Below are 16233 nucleotides of genomic sequence, written 5' to 3'. Positions count from 1 at the left end.
CCCACGTGTTTATCGGCCAGGTTGGCACAATGAACTACCTCGGGGTGAAAATTGGAGCCTCTATTCACTTTATCACCTTGTTCCACTTTGATCTTGTCTATCGAGTTACAACATGAGAAATCTAGAAGCTTTTTGGTACAGATTTCTTTATCCCCTCATAGTGTCTTAACCTGCCAAAGAAAGTGAATTCTCTGCCCTATCCTTAACAATCAAGTTGGTCATAAGTTTGTGTCCATACTCACGTCAGAAGGAAATTAAGTCATAATATTAGGGTTTTTGTTTTTTTTAAACTTTGAGAAATTGTTACAAAGTTTGATTTAAAGTAACTTTTATTAGTAAATTCCGAATTTAAAAAAAAAAGACTTTGAGGACGGTAGTGAATTAACACTTTCTCAAACTCAGTGCCATTGAGTCGATGCTGACTCCTGGCTGCCCTCTGGAACAGAGTAGAGCTGCCCCTGTGGTTTCCAAGACTGCAACTCTTTATGGGCTAGAAAGCCTCGTCTTTCCACTGAGGAGCAGCTGGGGCTTTACCACTGCTGACCTTGTGGTTACCAGCCCCACGAGTAAGCCATTACCCTGCCAGGGCACCTTAAAAACCATTTAAGGGGTAAACATTTTTTTCTTAAGTCTATAATGATAAAATGGTAAACAGTAAGGATCCTGAATCCATATTCCCCAAATTGTGATCTCCAGGGGACTAGGATGGCTCTTTCCCTAAGAAAGATCAGAGGTGGGGTGACCCAAACCACAAGTAGTTGTCTTCAAATGCACTAAGGAAATGAAATATCCTGTTTCTTCCTTGGAAAGTCAAAATATGAACATCAGCCTGTTAAAGCTTTAGAGAAGTTCTACAGTGAAGAAACCTACTTTGTTAAAAGTATTTTCCTCACCCCACCCCCAAATTTCTTTGCAGAATCACGATTTACAGGTGACACTGGCTGCTACGGCCAATGCCTTGGGACACACGATTCTGACATCTGGGTGCATTTCCTGGTGTCGGGAAGCCTGACCCCCCTGCTTTGTTTTGTGTCCTCTGTGCGTGTGTTGGTGCATGGCTCCTCTGCCCTTCCTTCACGGTCATCTGTAAGCTGTTGTTTCTATTGACCACACTTAATGTATGGGCTTGTGGTGAGTTGCCTGGCTTCTAAGCCCTGACGCATTTGTAACATCCTGTCTTCAGTTCTTTCCCCTTCTACTCCCACCCTAGAGGGGAGAAAAAAAGAGAGAGAAGTTACTCCACAGAATGGCCTATGACCGTCCACAGCTATTTTGATTATACTGCTCATGGTTCAGAGCCATGCCTATTCCTCATGATCGCCCCAAATCCCTCTTCAGACAGGCAGCACTCGTGCCGAATCTGCCATCCCATGACCCAATGCCTTATTTCTGCTCGTTCATCTCACTTCTTCAAAATTTCCCTATGCAAGCTTTCCTCGGTGCCCCCACTGCCTGGTACCCTGCCCTCCCCACCAGCTTCTGCTCAGCAGGTAGCGACTCGGGCTTTGAATAAACCGGAGAATTCGGGAAGTAAGCGGGCGCACCCTGCAAGGGACGCAGTCTTTAGCGGGGCCCATTCCTTTTTTCTTAGTAGAGAACATTTTGTGTTGGCATGACTTGGGCCTTGTCGGGATATTTTTAGCTCTGATCTTTCCCTAGTCACATTAAGTGTCATTGTTGACTGTCTGGAAAAGAAGTGTCTTGCGTGATTCAGGGTGGTGACCGGAGCTGGGACAGTACCGCTGGTCTCAAGGAAGCTAGAAGGGAATAATAGCTGTGCTCAAACCGCGTGCGAGCCGACCACCAGGCCCGACGTCTACCTTGTGTCATCCCATTAAGTGTCAGCAAAACTGCGTGGGGGTCACGGCCGGTGGAGGGGGTGAGTCGGGGACTACAGATGGCAAACGCTAAGGCGAGCTTTCTCTATCCTTTCACAAGAGCTCCCTTGGAAGGAGGCAGGGTTTTGATACTATAAAAAAAAAAAAGTCAATGTGATCAAAATAGATTATTTTTGTCTCTCCCACCACCCTCCTACAGCACCACAAGAGAGAAAAAGAAAAGGGGAAAAGCAAACATATCCAGGAATGACTCTCTAGAACTCCCCACGCAGGCAATAGTGCCTTCAGACTTGTTCTGGGAAAGGTGGCCCAGGGAAGAAGTGGAAAGGGCTGTGCTGAAAGGCGTCTGTAAGACGGTACAGGAGGTCTTAGGCGGGATTCACTGCTTGTCTGGTTAAGCGGTGGTGGGAGATTTGGGTGGCACAGCCTGCAGTGGAGGATGTGGAAGAGCCGCCTGGGTCAGGTGACTCTCAGCAGTTCTCTGGTTTGGCTCTGGAAGAGGAAACAGTAAGTGATTGCCGATCACGTGATGTGTGTGTCAGGACCTTGTGTGCATTAGCCTGGTTAGCCCCCACAGCACTTGTGAGGGATTGAATGGGACAGAGAACGGTCTCACAGAGTAGCGGGGGACTTGCGCAGGCCGCAGCCTGGTCCGCAGTGAAGCCCAGATTTTAACCCCACGTGAACTGGAACGCGCTGCCGGCAAGTCCATTCTGACTCCAAGGCTAGGACTCTTTCTCCAGGGGAGTGGCTGGTGGGTTTGAACCCCTGACCTTGTGTTTAACAGCCCAACACTTACCTGACAGCACCACCAGGCTCCTTATATTCCTCATGTTTGCCTAATTGTCTCTTGATTGAGGCAGAATTAAAAAAACATTTTTTGTAATGGTGAGTATTGTTTTTAAAACAAGAACTTCATCCTTAAACCTGATTTGAGTATATTATGTCATATCTGGATATATTAAAAAGATAATTGCAAATTTAAATCACAATGAGGCATTATTATACTCCCGATAAAATTGCTAGGACTGAAAAATAGTAAAAATAATAATACAGAAAATAAGAAACATTGGTGATGATTTGGGGGAAATTGGAGACCTTATCAACTGCTGATGGGAATGCAAAATGGTACAGCTTCTGTGGACAACAATGTGATGGTTCCTCAGAAAACTAAGTATAGAAATACCATAGGACATTGGGCCTCCACCCAAATGCTCCCTCAATGCAAGAACACTTTGTTCTATTAAACTGGCATTCCACGATGCTCACCTTCCCAACACGATCACTGAAGACAAAGCGGGTGCATAAGCAAATGGGGTGAAGAAAGCTGATGGTGCCCTGCTATCAAAAGATATAGTGTCTGGGGTTTTAAAGACTTGATAATAAACCAGTGGTCATCTAGCTGAGCAATAAAGCCCACATGGAAGAAGCATACCAGTCTGTGTGATCATAAGGTGTTGATGGGATCAGGTATAAGGAATCAAAGAACAAAAAATCTTATCATTGTGAATGAGGGGTAGTGCGGAGTGGAGACCTAAAGTCAACTGGACATCCCCTTACAGAAGGGTCGTGGGGAGGAGACGAGCCAATCAGTGCAGTGTAGCAACGATGAAACATACAACTTTCCTCTAGTGCTTTCATGCTTCCTCCCCCCCCCCACTATCATGATCCCAGTTCTACCTTACAAATCCAGCTAGACCAGAGGATGTACACTGGTACAGATCAGAGCTGGAAACACAGGGAATCCAGGACAGATAAACCCCTCAGGACCAATAATGAGAATAGAGATACCAGGAGGGTAAGGGTAAGGTGGGGGAGAAAGGGGAGCCAATCACAATGATCTACATATAAACCCCTCCCTGGGGTACAGACAACAGAAAAGTGGGTGAAGGGAGACATCGGACAGTGTAAGGCATGAAAAAATAATAATAATTTATAAATTATCAAGTGTTTGGGAAGGAGGGAGGGAGGGTGGCAGAGGGAGGGGAAAATGAGCTGATATCAAGGACTCAAGTAGAAAGAAAAAGTTTTGAGAATGATGATGGCAACAAATGTACAAATGTGCTTGACACAATGGATGGATAGCTGAATTGTGATAAGAGTTGTATGAGGCCCCAATAAAATTATTTTTTAAAAATACCATAGGGCCTAGCCATTCCACTCATACATATATATCCAATGGGATTGAAAGCAGAGATTCAAACAGACAATTGTACACCAACTTTCACTGCACCTCAACCTAGCAGAGCCAAACGGTGGAATCCCTAAATCCCCCTCCCCCGACAAATATGGATAAATAAAATGTGCATGTCTACAATGGATCACTACTGAGTCAGTGGAAAGAATGAAGCCTGGACACATGCTATGATATGGACGGGGCTTCGAGACATTGTGGTGGGGACAACAATCACAAAAAAGCACACATTCTGTGCCACTTCACTTAAATAGGAAGGCAAGAGGGCAGTTTTACAGAAATCAAAGTTTATTTGGTTACCGGGGATACGTGAGAGGAGGGAGAGGGGGCTTAGCAGTGAGTGAGTGAAAATCACACTGACTTAGGGCAGGGCTGCACACCTAATTGTAATCGTTGTCAATAAGTTGTACATGTGTAGAAAGTCGAATGGCAATGCCCTTGATATAGTTAAAGCTCATTGTGCCAACCTAGCTGATAAACACATGTGGGGTTAATTGAAGGGCGGAGGGATAAATGGCTTGGTGAGCCTCGCTTTCGAGTTCTCAGGTCTCTTGCTTTGTGATGGTCGCACCAGGGTGCAGCTGCCTTAGCAGTTCCCTGCTTCAAGGAATAACAGATACTTTATTGAATAAGGCTTGTTTGAAAATCAGGAGTCAGTTCTTCAGTTCTTTGAACTGTTCTACTTGAAGACCAAAAAGGTATGGTTGAATATACAAACTAGCAATCAGTACCAGTCATTTAAACAGCAAAGCAAGCATCCAGTGAGATTTCTGAAGTTACATTCTCGCTTCCAGGGTCGTGTAGAATATGCACCTTTGTTCAACTTTGGGTTAAAATATCTACAAGACTGGTCTTGGAGGGCTTGTTCCATCTACCAATTCTTTCCGGTCCGCAGGAGACAGTAGATGATACCTCATTCCATTTATCACCATCTTAAGGCACTCAGGTTTGTCTTGAATAAGTGGTTCAGCTTGTGCGGTTTTACTTAAGAAATTCTTTTGAGATAAGAGGAAATCTGACTTGTGCGAGGACATCAACCATGAAAGGCGGGCGATGGGGCGCATCGTGTCTCTGCCACCTGACCGCGGCATCATAAACCTGCTCCTCGGCGCTCACCGCCAGGGCGTCCTGGTTGCGGAGATGTGCTGCTCGCTGAGCATCAAGTTGGAGAAACGCCTCAGTTTTGTCAACGTCAGTGAAATGCTGGTGAATACAGGCACCTGCAGAGGCTTTCAATTCAGGAGTCTAGACGCTCGGCTCGAACGCTTCTACCTGGACAATTTGAAGCATCCACTTGCTCCTTCAAAAAATCAACTCATGTTCTTCACAGGTGGAATCTGGTACTGGTTTGCAGCATCCAGCAAAGAGGGCCCGTTGTTGCTATTCAGAGATCCTAGCAGTATAAGCAAATTCCACCCGTCCTTCGACAATGTCAGGGTCGGCGTCTTTGAGTTGTACTTCAAAGGACTTTGATTCACCATGTTGATTGTGAACATGACATTAAAAACTGGACTGGCTGCAGCACACGATGAGCAGGGATCCCTCTTTCCTGGACCACGAGAAGAACAGCGCACAGTTGTCCGTCTTCGCGACAACTGTGGAGCCCGCCGACAATTTCGCTTCTTCCCGAGCGGCAGGCTTCTTCCCGGCCTTTTCCTGTCTGCTCCGCGCTACCCGGGAGGCTGACGGCCACGCTGAGCTGGCTCGCGCCCCGGGCTCGCGGGCCGGGCCGGGTTGCAGGCTGCGCGCTCCGGCGCTCGCTGGCTTCTTCTGTCGGCCGAACGCCGCGCGTGGGCCGGCGCGCTGCCCTCTCACCAGCGCCCTCTCGCGGCGGACACTCGGCCGCTGCGAAAACACCAGGCCGGGCCCGCAGCCCTGGCAGCAGCTCCCGGGCAATGGGGTGCCCTCGGCTGCGTGCCAGGCAGAGCTGGGACAAGGCGGCAGACGAGCCTTCTAGGAAGCACAAAACATCCAAGCAAGGATAATCCACTGGCTTTCGACACGGAACCATGAAGAAAACTCCTCTCTGGGACTGAATGTTAAAGGGAGCCGAAGGGCAGGCTGAGATGCTTGCTAGGTGACCACCTGGATCTATTTGTTGAGTGGAAGTGGGAGAAATGCAGCAATAACGAGACGGGTTGAGTTTGGTCACTGACACCTGTGGACTTGGTTTACAGGAAAAAAGATGAGAGCGGGTTGACTGGTCTAAAGTTCATGACCTAGCACAAGGGGGCTAGGCTTGTTGACTATTTGTGAGAGCCCATGGTCTAAAAGCAAGGCAACCAATGGGCATCCTGTGGAGGCTGAGTGAAGCAGCCCACATTGAGTTGGCCAGAACCCGACCAGCTGGAGATTTTTGAGCCTGTGAACTGGTGCATACTGTTGCTGACTTTATGGGTAGCCTGTCCGGATTTGACTTCACAAGGTTCCAACTGGAATGAAGACTCTTCATGTCGAAAAATATGATTGTCTTCTCAGAGAACTGGGTTGATGTAAGTGGGCAGTATATAAATTGGATACCCAAGATCAGGGGATAAAGGCATGAAGGGGTTGGCTTACAAACTTTCATAGATGGGAAAACATTCACAGGATTATAGGATTAAGGTGTAGGTGTTACTTAATTGCAATTGTGAAGCTAAACAATTATGTATAGGTGCCAAGTTGGCAAGGGGTGGATTGATATAGTTAGTTTATTGTGCCAACCTGGCCAATAAATGCATGTGGGGTTAATTGAAGGGTGGAAAGATAAATGGCTCAGTGAGCCTCACCTTTCTAGTTCTCGGGGCTCTTGCTTTCTGATGGTTGGACCAGGGTGCAGCTGCCTTAGCCAGTTCCCTGCTTCAGCTGGCAAGGTTCACTTCCTGCAAGACATCCCCAAGGAGAAGCCACACGGGCCTACCTAGATGCAGCCCTGGGTGCTGGAGCAGCCGTGTGGAGACCCCTGCCAGTGCTGAGATGCTAACACGCTCACTGATTGGGCTTTCCTCCTGCAGTCGGCATCTTTGCGTGTGTGTTGTGAGAGAGAAAAGAACACTGTGGATTGGTGTCGGACATATGGGTTAATGTTGGACTTGTGGGCTTTGGCAGCACTGAGTTGGGATGTTTTCTTGATGTGCACTTACTCTTTATATAAAACTCTCTCTTATACATGAGTTTCTGTGAATTTGTTTCTCTAAAGTACCCAAACTAACACAGCCCTTGAAGTGGTTTTTGTGGGTATGAAACAAATGGTGTTTATGCCCTGATTTTATGTACTTGTATGTATCAATGTGCTAGTCTGGGTTGACTAGAAAACAAATCCAGAGAGACACTCATGTGTATAAGAAAGAACTTTATATACAAGAGCAGTTGAATATTGAGAAAACATCCCAGCCCAGTCCAGATCAAGTCCATAAGTCCCATATTAGCCCATATGTCTGATGCCAATCTATAAAATCCTCTTCAGACTCACGAAACACATGCAATGATGCCGAATGCAGGAAGAGCACAGGTCAGTGGGAAGTCCTGTGGATCCGGTGGTGGTAGAGGCATCTCAGTGCTGGCAGGCGTCTCCACGTGACTCTTCCAGCTCAGGGCACTAGCTTAGCTCTATGTGTCTGGTCAGCTACAATATCTCCCAGGGAGTGAGGGTGTGTCCCAACTCCAGGGAGCTATTTATCTCCTCAGTACTTTCAAATGAAGGCATCAAGCTGTGACCTGATTGACAGGCTAAACTCCACCCCCTCATTCTTACTACTCTCAAATTAGGTAACTACCACAATCACTAAACAAGTTGAAAAGGCAAAAGTGTGAGCGACATTTCCAAGCGTGACAGGAAAAGAATATATATATAGATAGATATAGATATAGATATATATAGAGAGAGAATGCTGAGGCTGCTCATGTCCAGCCCCACACCTCATGGGACTTGGTTCCTTGGTTTGGAGGTTTGGGATCATGGTTTCATGGGACAGCACAGTAAATTGGTCTAATGATGTTAGTGCTTCTGTTCCACCTCCTGTTATGGTGCATAGAACTGGGGTCGTCAAAGCTTGAAAGTGGCTACCCAAGGCACACAATCGGTCTCCTTTCCCTGGAACAACCAAGGTCAGAGTCAGGCCTGGAGGAGTGTGCAAGCTCAGGGCCTCCGTGATCAGCTGCCTTCTTTGCTCTGAGACCACACCTGGGTCGTGACTGGCTGCCATCCCAAACATTTCGATCAAAGATTCTCCGGGAGAGTCTCGGTGGAAGAGGGAGAAATAGTGTCCCACCGTCTAACGTAGGGTAGATTTTCTGGAGTCACGGAGGGTGGATGAATTCCCGGAATTATTGCCCTGAGATCATCTTTCAAGTTTAAATGAAAAATGACCGCTGAATCTTCTTAAAGCTGATCAGGAGTTTAGCTTGACTAGTTAAAAGGTCTGCCAAGAGCTTTCTGCTCTGTTGGGAACCACTTTCCTGGGATCGAAGGAACACTGAGGGCGCATGCTGGCTTGCTAAACCCAAAGTCCACGATTCAAACCTATCCCCTACTTGACTGGAGGGAGACGAGTCTGTCTGTCTGCTGCAGGAAAGGTTTGCAGTCTTGGAAGCCCTGAAGGAGCATTGCTACTCTGTCCTGTAGGGTTGCTATGAATCAATCAATTCTCTGGCAGTGGACTAAGGGGACCAAATGGACAAGTCACTTGAGAGACTAAGACTGGAGCCTTACAGACTGGTGAGTTTGTTCATGTGAGAGGCACAGCACAGTTCAGACAAGGAGGATGAGAATGGGTGCACCCCTTGAAGAATGTAGTCAACACCAGTGAATTGTACAAGAGGACTTCAAAGCATTGTGGGAAATGGAATGAAAACGAATGGCATTTTCCTATTACCCTTTTTGAAGCACCCACACTTATGTAGAAACAGTTGAATTGCTGTATATTTTCAACAACAAAACTAATAAAGTTTAAGAGAAAAATATAGGCTCATAAAATAAAAATTGTGTGAGAATATAAGATATGATAAGACCTTGAATGAGGTTGTCTGCCCCTAAGAGTGAATTCTTGGTTTAGTGATTTGCTCACGGTCATACAGGGTTGATTAGTGGAGGACCCAGGAAGGATGCTGGATTTGAGTGACTTTCAGTCCTGTCAATCCAACTCCTAGAACTCCTAGTACAAGAGAACAAAACGCTACAGCTAGCGCAGGTCCGCCTCTGCACTTCCTGCCCACTTGACTCCCATAGAACAGCGAACCAATCCAGTCCACAGATTGCTGGTGAGTCAGCTGCACTTTCTGGCACCCCTGTGCGTTTCAGATTTCAACAGTGCCCTGCAGAGGCACTGTTCAACTCCTGATTTTTCCTGAACTAGACTCCCAGGTCTTTCTTCTGAGCTGTTTATGGGTGGACTTGAACCTCCAGCCTGATGGTTGGTAGCCATGTGTGTAAATGGTTTGCACCCCCAGGGGCTCTGCCCGTCTTATTTGCACTGGAGTTCAAGGGCCCGGCCTGCGTTCACATTTCAGGAGGAGGGGCAAGGTAATTGCAATGTTATTTCAATTTCACTCTGAGGAGCTACAAGCTTCCTTGACGTTGACTTGAGGACAATAAAAAAAGACCATGTGGGGTCCTTTTCTCTAATGTTATGAGCACATATAGCACCTGCCAGTGATGGGGTGTTGTGGGCTGCTCCTCCTTTCAACGTCTTACAACCCAGTGAATCGTCCCTCTGATTATGCTCATTCTACGGCAGCCATAGTTCAGGAAGGTTAGCCAACCTACAAAGCCAAGTTTCAAACCCACGTATCTGGACTCCAGGTCTGATTTCTCCTTATCCCTTATAAATTTCCAACTTTTAAATATCATTTAAAATTCTTCTCCGCACACCGTGATGACTAAGAAATCATGCTGAACAAATAGGCATCACTTTGCAAACCCATCTAAAAATGATGTGTTTGACAAGAACACTTTTACTAATGTGACAGGGTAATTTGTAGTCGTTTTATCATCCCCTATCATCCCCCCAATTGTTAACGGATTAAAAAGTGTTCTGACCAACCCAAATCTCCTGGGTGCCAAGAAATCCCATGCACAGATGAGCAGGTGGCTGCTGGGTGGGCAAATGGATGAATTGATAAAAACAGATCCAAGTCAAACCAAACTCACTACCATGGAATCTATGCCAACTCCCAGTGACCCCGTGGAGCAGGGTAGAACTGCTCCTGTGCATTTCTGAGATGGCAACTCTTTACAGGACTAGAAAGCCCCATCTTCTCCCATGGGATGGCTGGTGGTTTCAAACTGCCAACCTGCCAGCCCAACATGTAACCACTTTGCCACCAGGGCTCCTCAGATCTAAATATCCATGGGTTGGTGTTAGGTGCTGTTGAGTCAGTTCCAACGGATAGCAACCTTCTATAGAGCAGTGCAACACACTACGTGGTCATGCACCATCCTCGCCATCTGTGCTCTGCTTGGGCTCATTGTTGAAGCCACGTGACAGTCCATCTCGTTGAGGGGCTCCCTCTTTCTCACTCTCTCTCTCCCTGTCTCTCTCTCTCTCTTTATATATATAATCAAGGAGGTTCAAAAGGTTTCATAAAATGTCCTTTTAATTCCCCTTTTCTAGGAACTTTAGGAAGCCCCCATATATTTTCCACTGTCTTCCAGTTGATTCTGATTCATAGCAGCCCTATGTAGAGTTACCCCACTGAGGAAAAGAGGTGTTATTCTTTCCCACAGAATTGTAATTGAATAACAGGCTCATTGCATAAAAGCAGGCCTCTTCATAGACTTCTCACCCTTTGACCCTCTGCGGCACCCTGGAACTCACACAAACAGCCCGACTTTGGATGGGTGGGGAAAGGCTTTCTGACTGATGCTTCCTGGTGCCTGTTAAAACAGCACTTCCACATTTTGCTTCTGGGCTAGTCGGAAGCTTTAAAATAGATCTTTGCAGCGAATGTTCTTGAGCAGAAGTGATGGCCGCAATCTGGAAGAGGCAGCCAGAGAGCACAGCTTTGCAGCAAGTCGTCCTTCAGAGAGAGGCCTGAAGGCCATGGGCAGATACAGGTGTTGACAACTTCCTTCTTTGTCATGCAAACACCTCAGACCTCACAAAGACCAAGGATGAAGTTGGAACCCTGAGAGGGCGACTAATGGAACTCAGATCCAGGCTCCTAAGGTGTCCTGTTTAATCAGGATGAGCTCAGTGTTGGTGGAGAGTGGGGTGAGGTAGAGGGCTGGAGAGGCGGGGACGCGAAAGAAAAAGGAACCCAGTTACCACCGGCAATCTCCCGACACACACAGACGCATGCCACACCCAGGAACACAGGCCTTCCACACAGCTGATCACAACCCCCTCGCTCCCTCAGCTTCAGGCAACTGTGGAACTCGTTGCTGTGGGGCAGTTCTGGGTAGGACGGTGCTCACAGGATATCTGATGGCAGGTTTTTCAGAAGTCGTTAGCCAGGCCGCTCTTTGGAGGCACTTCTGGGGAGACTCAAGCATCTGTTCGGTCTTTCAGTTAACAACCTTGCAGTGATGAAGTGGTTCGTGGACGGGCAAGAGAGAACTCTTTTGTACATTTCTTTATACATTTTTTTCTATTTTAACATTTTCCCTTTGATTCCATGTGGAAGAGACTCCAATGTGTACGATGATCATTGTTATGAAAGTTGCTGGGCTCGTGATTATAGTTGCAGTGATTAGGATTATTTACCCACTTACAAAGGACCTAGGGTGGCCAAACAGTTTGCACTAGACTGCTGACTTGGATGCTGAAACTGCCTGGCAGCACCACGCAAGAAAGGACTGGCGAGCTGCTTCCATCAGGATGGCAGCTAAGAACACCCGGTTTCTTCTAGGAAACCCGCGGGGCCCCTGGACTTGGAAGTGAGCGCCGAGCCCTGCGCGGAGCTGGTGGCAGGCGGGCGTGGGTGACAGGCTCCCAGGGCTGCGGAGTCACTGGGCCTCCTTCCGGTGCGGCGCATGCGCATTCTCAAGGTTCCCACCCGGCTCCCACCTCGTCTGGTCCCGCAGCAGTTGCCTCGGTGACGGAGAAATGCATCCTCTCCGCGCCGTAGTCTTCCGCAGCGCCCACTTCTCCTCTTTCTTCGCATCGTTGGCGGGGGCACTGCTCTCACCCGCTGCCGCGGAGGGAGCGAGTGTGCGGGAGGGCGACGCTGGGTTTCTGGAGCCTTTGCGAGCAGCCCAGAGGTTTGCTCTGCAGAGAAAGCAGCAGGGAGGCCGGGGAGGAGGGCTGCCAAGACGTCCTCCTGTCCCTCCGCAGAGGGCTCAGTGACACCGCCTTTGAGGAACGAGGGCTGCAGTTCCTCCGTGATTCCGCTCCCCCCCCTCCGCCCCCCGCCGTGGCTCTTAGGAACAGCGAAGCGAGCGAGTGATGAAGCGCGGGAAGAGACACGACCTGGGTTTGGGGGTTCCGCCGAGGGTGGCCTCAAGCCCCGTGGTTGGGGTTTCTGGGCCAAGATCTGCTGAGCTTGAGCCCCTTGCCCCGCTTCTGGCTGCCTGACCCGGATCGCATTCGACAATCTCTCCGAATTGATTTTCTCATCTGTCCGCAGGGACGAGTGACCCCTCCATCTCCCAGCAGGTGCAAAGGTTAAGCACTCGGACGCTAACTGAAAGGTTCGCAGGTCAAACCTTCAGGCCCCTCTGCAAGGGAAAGAGGTGGCAGTCTGTCCCCCACCCCCACCCCACACACACTCCGTAGGGCTCACAGCCTGGAAAACGTTCTGCAGCCATTCTGCTGACGCGTGAGGGCTCTGTGAGGCAGAATCTACTCAGGGAGAACTTTGCAGAGCACGCTTTTGTATTCAGTTTTACATGCTGACCTCGCAGTTTGCAGAAGGCTATGGGTGCCAGTGAAAGTCCCAAAGCCAAGGGCAGTCTCCTTTCCTGTGGATGAAGCCTCCATTACATTCCTCTGACCTTAACCCGGGAAAGCACCCGTCTTCCCGCAGGCAGAGTGCATTAGAAATTGGATTACCACAGCTTCTTTAGGGACTTGCCTGGGTGTGTCCTGGAAGGAAATTGCCATGTCAGAGTGACAACGTTATGAGTCATGCTTCAACTTCCCTGGTCAGAAGCTCCATATCAATCGTGTAAGCTTTCTGTCTAGTCTAATAGGAAGACCTATAAGACGGGTGCAGGGCCTTCCAACCAAGGTGGTCAGGGGGAGACTGATAAGGCACGCTTCATGACTATGCAGCACCCAGTAGTGTCCATCAGGGACATGGCCAGGCAAGTCCCTAAGAGAGACTGACCCTCCCTGGGCTGGCTGGAGACGGGTGGATGTCATCTATTTTTTAAGGCACTTGCCGGAGGGCAACCAAGACTATATTCTTGGTTAATGATCAGAAAGAATTTGGTGGAGGCTTAATCTATGTGGGAGTCCTTCAAATGGATTTTGGGTTGTCATTGCCATATGTACAAACAAATTCACTGCGATTGAGTCAATTTCAACTCATAGTGACCCTTTAAGACAGGATAGAGCTGCCCCTGTGGATTTCCAAACCTGTAACTAGTGATTTCGCACTTGACAATGTGGTTGGCATTTCAGTGCTTAGCCACTGTACTACCAGATGCAAACCAGGGTGCTCAGAATTTAAGCTCTAACACAAGAACCAACGATGCTGAAGGAAGAAGTCCAAGCTGCACCAAAAGCATTAGTCAAAAACAAGGCTCCAGAAACTGATGGAATACCATATGAAATATTTCAACAAGCTGCTGAAACACTGGAAACACTCATTCGTCTATGCCAGGAAATTTGGAAGACAACTATTTGGCCAACTGACTGGAAGAGATCCATGTCTGTGCCCATTCCAACAGAATCCTCAAATTATAGAATAATATCATTGATAACACATGCAAGTAAAATTTTGCTGAAGATGATCCAACAATGGTTGCAGCAGTACTATATTGACAGGAAGCTGCCAGAAGTCCAGGCCTGATTCAGAAGAGGACATGGAACAAGGGATATCATTGCTGATGTCAGATGGATCTTGGCTGAAAGCAGAGAATACCAGAAAGATGTTTACTTGTGTTTTATTGACTATGCCAAGGCATTCAACTGTGTGGATCATAAAAACAAACTATCAATAACTTGAGAAGAATGGAAATTCCAGAACTGTTTATTGTGCTCATGTGGAACTTGTACATGGATGAAGAGGCAGTTGTGCAAACAGAACAAGGAACTAGTGCCGTTTAAAATCAGGAAAGGTGTGCAACAGGGCTGTCTCCTGTCACCATCCTTGCTGAATCTGTATGTTGAGGCAATTATCAGAGAATCTGATTTCTACGAGCAAGAATGTGGCATCAGCATTGGAGGAAGGCGTATGAAGAACCTGAGACATGCACGTGGCACAGCCTTGCTTGCTGAAAGGGAGGAAGAATTGAAGCACAGGCTGATGAAGGTCAATGAGTGCAGCCTTTGGCATGGATTGAAATTCAATGTAAAGAAGACCGAAATCCTCACAACTGGACCAGTAGGTAACATCATGCTAAATGGACATAAGGCTGAAGTTGTCAAAGATGTTGTCTTGCTGGGGTCCACAGTCAATGCCCATGGAAGCAGCAGTCAAGAGAGCAAATGATGCACTGCACTGGGTGAATCTGCTGCACAAGACCTCTTTAGGCCATTGAGAAGTGAGGCTGTTACTTTGAGGATTAAGGTGCACTTGACACAAGTCATGGTGTTTTCAATTGCTTCATATGCCTGTGAAAGGTGGATATTGAATAAAGAAGGCTGAAGAAGAACTGATGCATTTGAATTGTGGTCCTGGAAAAGAATATTGAAAGTACAAGGAACTGCTAAAAGGACAAAGCAATCGGTGTTGGAGGAGGAGGTTAGAGTGCTCCTTAGAGGCGAGGATGGCAAGACTTCATCTTACATACTTTGGACATGTTGACCAAAGATACCAATTCCCCGATAAGGATATCACGTTTGGTAAATTAGGGGGGCAGTGAAAGAGAGAAAGACCTTTGACAAGATAGATTGACCCAGTGGCTGCAACAATGGGCTCAAACATAAGAACAATTGTGAGGACGGCAGAGGGCCTTTTTTGTACAGAGGGTCACTATGGATTGGAACCGGTTCGATGTGACCTCAATAAAACAACAGTACCCGCCTGCCTAAGGCTGCGGGTCCTCCAGCTTCTAAAGGAGTGGTTCTCGGCCTTCCTCGTGCCGCCACCCTTCATACAGCTCCTCATGTGTGGTGACCCCCAACCACAACATTATTTTCCTTGCTACTTCCTCACCGTCATGTTGCTACTCCCATGAATCATTATGTAAATATCTGACATGCAGGATATATTTTCATTGTTACAAATTGAATATCATTAAAGCATAGCGATTAATCACAAAACAGTATATAATTATATATTGTGAAATATTTCTTTCTAATGACAAAAATGAAATTTTGTCTTGAAGCATGGGTAACAGTCTTCACACCGGGTACTCATATGTGGGCGTATCTGCATGTGGGTGGACCACCTGGAGACGGATAGAGGAGCGGTGTCTTGGTTTCTAAGACCATCGGAAATATGTTTTCTGATGGTTTTAGGTGACCCCTATGAAAGGGTCATTTGACCTCCAATGGGGTCATGACCCACAGGTTGAGAACCGCTGGTCTGAAGTATGTAAGAACAAGTCTTATCATCCTTGCTTCTAAGGAGCATTCTGGGTGTACGACATTTAAAACCATTTTTGCTCTTTTGGCAGTCCATGATACTTTCAGTGTTCTTCACCAGAACCCTGGTTCAAATATGTTGATTCTTCTTTGGCTTTTCTTATTCAATGCCCAACTTTTGCATACATGTGAGGCAATGGAAAATACCATGGCTCGCGACAGGTGTGCCTTGTTTGTCAACACTCTAAAGAGGCCTTGTGCAGCAGATTTACTTGTTGTTTGACCTCTTGACCGCTGCTTCCACAAGCACTGGTTGTGGATCCAAGCAAGAGAAAATCCTTAACAACTTTAATATTTTCTCCATTTATCATGATGTTACTTTTGGTCCAGTTGTTACACTGAGTTATAATTCATACTGAAGGCTGCCATCCTCGATCTTCATCAGCAAGTGCTTCAAGTCCTCTTCGCTCTCAGCGAGCAAGGTTATGTCATCTACGTATCACAGATTTGTAATAAGCCTTCCTACAACCCTGATGCCACATTCTTGCTCATATAGCCCAAACCCAGCTTCTCTTTCATATTAATCCAG

At 47.3% G+C, this 16233-nt stretch overlaps 1 pseudogene; it reads right to left on the bottom strand.

The window, feature by feature from the left end:
• Positions 1 to 4871: 4871 nt before the first annotated feature.
• LOC101654657 lies at positions 4872 to 15279 on the bottom strand (annotated as a pseudogene).
• Between the last annotated feature and the right edge of the window lie 954 nt (positions 15280 to 16233).

This window comes from Echinops telfairi, unplaced genomic scaffold (assembly GCF_000313985.2).
Source record: "Echinops telfairi isolate 266 unplaced genomic scaffold, ASM31398v2 ScPeMD7_7469;HRSCAF=8507_0, whole genome shotgun sequence".
NCBI lineage: Eukaryota > Metazoa > Chordata > Mammalia > Afrosoricida > Tenrecidae > Echinops > Echinops telfairi.
Note: the sequence above shows the minus strand (reverse complement) of the source record. Positions and strands in the feature narration are given on the sequence as shown.